The sequence below is a fragment of the Hibiscus syriacus genome, unplaced genomic scaffold (genome assembly GCF_006381635.1).
Source record: "Hibiscus syriacus cultivar Baekdansim isolate YM2019G1 unplaced genomic scaffold, ASM638163v2 tig00020266_pilon, whole genome shotgun sequence".
Classification (NCBI taxonomy): domain Eukaryota; kingdom Viridiplantae; phylum Streptophyta; class Magnoliopsida; order Malvales; family Malvaceae; genus Hibiscus; species Hibiscus syriacus.
The window spans coordinates 1-3,899 of record NW_024062484.1 but is presented as its reverse complement, the minus strand read 5'-3'; the positions used below and the strand labels follow the sequence as shown (position 1 = coordinate 3,899).

Sequence of the window (3,899 nt, the reverse complement as noted above, 5' to 3'; positions counted from 1 at the left end):
TGGGTGAAATAAAAATATTCGTCCAAAGGTATTTTAGGGATTATTTTCTCTTCGATTGGAGATATTAGAATATTTTCTGTTTCTCCTTAGAATTTTCTGTTAAATAAAAATTGTATGGTTGAATTTGGAATAATGGGATCGTAACTTAAATTTGTATTCGAATTCTTAGATTTCCACTATTAGAGACAATTTATAATCGATGGGGTACCAATTTTGGACGTTGTGGGATGCTTATCCTTCCCCACACGTAATTAATCCCCAAACCTTTTTTTATTTAAAAAAAGAATGAATATCTGGTTACACGTAGATTGATTTATCTTTTAAAATGATGTTTTCTTAAAAAAAAACTTTTTTAAAAGACAATTTTTAGGTATTCGACCTACCCAACCTAAAAGGTCGATGGCGACTGCAAAATATTTTAACATTTTCAAAGAAAAACCCCTAAGTCGTACTAAGTTTTTCCCCGTCCGAGCGAAAAAACTGTGTCGACACATTGCAACTGGCAAGATCCACGTCTTTGAACTGTCGTGCTGTGTTGGATAATTGGACTGTGCCACGTGGTGATACTATAAAGTTGAATGCTGATTAAGCCTATAACCCTTTCACACGTCTAGCTGCAGTTCAGGTGGTGGCCATGGATGTACCTGGAACGGTCCTAGGTGGGTTGGCGACTACTTCAGCTAGCTGTTATGATTCGGGATTAGCATAACTTCATAGTCTTGCTGCAGCCGTAAATCTTGCTGTGGAGGAAGGATGACAACAAATTAACATAGAGCTTGATTCCACCATGGTTGTCAACAAATTCAATAGTGGGGATGATGATGATTCTACATTGGGGATTCATATGCGACTGATTCGCCCGAAACGTGATCAATTTTCAAATTATATTGTATCTTATGAACGTAGGGATGCAAATCGAGTAGCTGATAAGTTAGCTACGAGAGCACTTGATTCAAACACATCCTTTTTCTTTAGGCGGGACTATCTCGAATTCCTCGTATTTGATGTAAAGAACTATTTGTTACCGAATTAATGAATGAACGATGTGTGCTCTTTTCCCCTTATAGGACCTCAACCTTGTTTGATAGAAGGGATTTTTTAACGAGACCCTTATTTTCTTTAAAAAACAAATCTCTATAAAATTTTAATAATCTCTTATTAGTCCATTGGTAAATATTTATATGGATTAGATCTTCTGATTTTAGTTTATTTTGATTTTACTTTCTATTTTTATGGTTAATTATACTTTTCTCCGTTGAGTTGGTATTCTGCACCCGTCCCTACATATTCTCTCCTTTAGTATCGAGACAACTACTTACATCCGAACCTTTTAAAAATAGTTACATTTTTTTATCTTTAGATCACTCAATAGATTCCCATTCATACACCCTCGAGAGGGATACTATTTGCATGGTAATTAGAACGAGACAAAGGAAAAAGAGTCTGTTGTCCTAATTTGATCTCTACCATGAAAAGACAAAAAGATATTATACTTTTAACCAAAGAAATTTTCAGTTTCACATACATGGAACAAGGTTAAATTTAAAACGATTCAATAAATGAACAATTATGAATGATATTAGCAAGGAATCAGTTAAATGTTAATGATAATACAAGTTCATTTTTGGATCACTTGGTATTTTTAGTCATGGGCAATCAACCAAAGAAGATGCAGAAAAGAGCAGTAGTTTGTTCTTCTTGTGGGGCTGGAAGATTAAGATCCAATTGCAGAACAGTTGGTGGTTTCATGGACGACAGATATTCTGTATTTGTTCCGACAGCCCTAGTAGTTGTAGTTGTTGTAGATGTCCTATGCCTTCTCATGTGAGCCCCAAGAGCTTGACCCGAAGAGAACTCAGCGCCACATATCCAACACTCATGAACTCTGGATATCATGTAATCATCCTCTTTTACAAACTTCAACAATCCTTTAGTACACTTTTCATGGTGGACCTTGGGTTTCTTGTGTCCGGCTCTCTGTCCGCCGACCGAGCGCCTGAAATGACTGAACCGCCGATTACACGTCTTGCACAGATGAACATACGAAGATGGTTCGGATTGTTTCGTAGGTTCACCTTGAGATAGAAGCATTAAAGAATAAGCCATGTATTCTTCTTGTTCTTCTTCTGCAGTGCTTTCAGGTGGTTCAAGTTCAACAGATGTCATCGTTGAACCAGAAACTCCATCAATCTCGCTTGACTCGTCATCACTTCTACTTTCACAACCGGTACTAGAGCTCGTCGTGGTCGAAACCATCGTTAAAGTCAGAGGAGACACCTGCCTCGTACGCTTCCCTTTGATTATCTGCAACTGATCTTTACAAAGGACAACTTCCTTCTAACCCTCCTAACACAACTACTCGAATTAGAGTCGAACAATAACTCGGATATTCTAGAAAGGTATTATCACAGTAATATGACATAGGAAATAGAATATGGAAATGGCAAGTAAATGAGAAGGCGAACCAGGAAAAGACTGAGATTGGGGTGGGCTTTGAAGCAAACCCCATTACTTATTCCCAAGTATTCCGGAGGGTGTGGGAGGATTGGGTTGCAAGTCACCACTCTATCCCACTCGATGCAGTGTATTGTGATGTATAATTTGGTGACTAGCTTGTTATGAATATTAAAACTCCCCGCTAGGGGTCTCAGTTGGATTGAGTAAAGTCAAGTTGAATTTTTGAATCTCTATTTAAATTTAATTGTAAATATTTATAATAGTATGATATTATTTTATTCCAATTGAAATAGTTTTTTATACAAACCGTATATTTGTATTCATATTTAATTTACATATATCATATAGAGTCGAGAGACTCGATTTGAACTTGAAATTTTTTCAAGTCGAGTCGAGTTTATGAAATTACAACTCAAAGTTAATTCAAGTCGAGTTTTCTTAAGTTGAGTCAAGTCGAAAAATTTATTTTTTTAGTTGAGTCGAGTTTTGTTTACTCTAATCCATACAATTGAATTTTATTTTATTAACATAATATTAAACCTCCTTTCGGTTGAATTTAACTTTAGGAGTAAAGAATACAAGTGATCATTCAATTATAGGGCAATGCTTTGTTGAGTCTCTTGACTATTAAAACTTATAAAATAGTCCTATGATTATAAGGTACTATTTGGTTGAGTCCCTCAATTATTAAAAGTTATAAAAAATGGTCATCCAACTATCCATATGTTCCAAACTCGTCATTTTTAGTTAAAAATTGATGATTGTATGAGTTAGACGATAATATGCAGACTGCGATATGATAAAATTATAATTTAATGATGTCTACTGGAACTGTTGTTGTTTTCAAGTATTGGTTGAACAACATAATGTTTCAAATACTAGCTTAGAGACATAATATAAACGGAGATTCGATAAAAAAACACAGCTTAAACGATTTTGAGATCAAATTTTATCATATTCAAGTCAACAGGTTAACATCCAGCTCAGACAAACGCTAATTTTTTGACGAAAAATGATGAGTTTGAAACATATGAATAGTCAAATGATCATTTTGTAACTTTTAATAGTTGGGGACTCAACAAAGCATCGCCCTATAGTCGAGAGATTTTTTGTCACTTTTAAAAATCGGTGGACTCAATAAAATAACGCCTTATAATCGAGATACCATTTATATACTTTACCCTATAATTTTTTTAATGTAATATTAAAACTCCCTTTTAGCTGGATTTAACTATATTAAGGTGTTGAGAATTTTAAAGTCTCAAGTTCAAATATTTTGTGTAAATGGTACGTTGGTTTGAGGTTAATTAATTGTTGAATTAATTAATTATTTTAATTTTTTCTATAACTAAGATTTTATTTTTTTTGAGCAACACCATATATGGTTGTTTGAAAGTACTGAAATTTTGTCAGTTTGATCATTTCATCAGTTATCATATTAC

The 3,899-nt window shown here is 34.2% G+C and overlaps 1 pseudogene; it reads right to left on the bottom strand.

Moving 5' to 3' along the window:
• Positions 1–1,485: 1,485 nt before the first annotated feature.
• On the bottom strand, positions 1,486–2,346 carry LOC120209785 (annotated as a pseudogene).
• Positions 2,347–3,899: the final 1,553 nt, after the last annotated feature.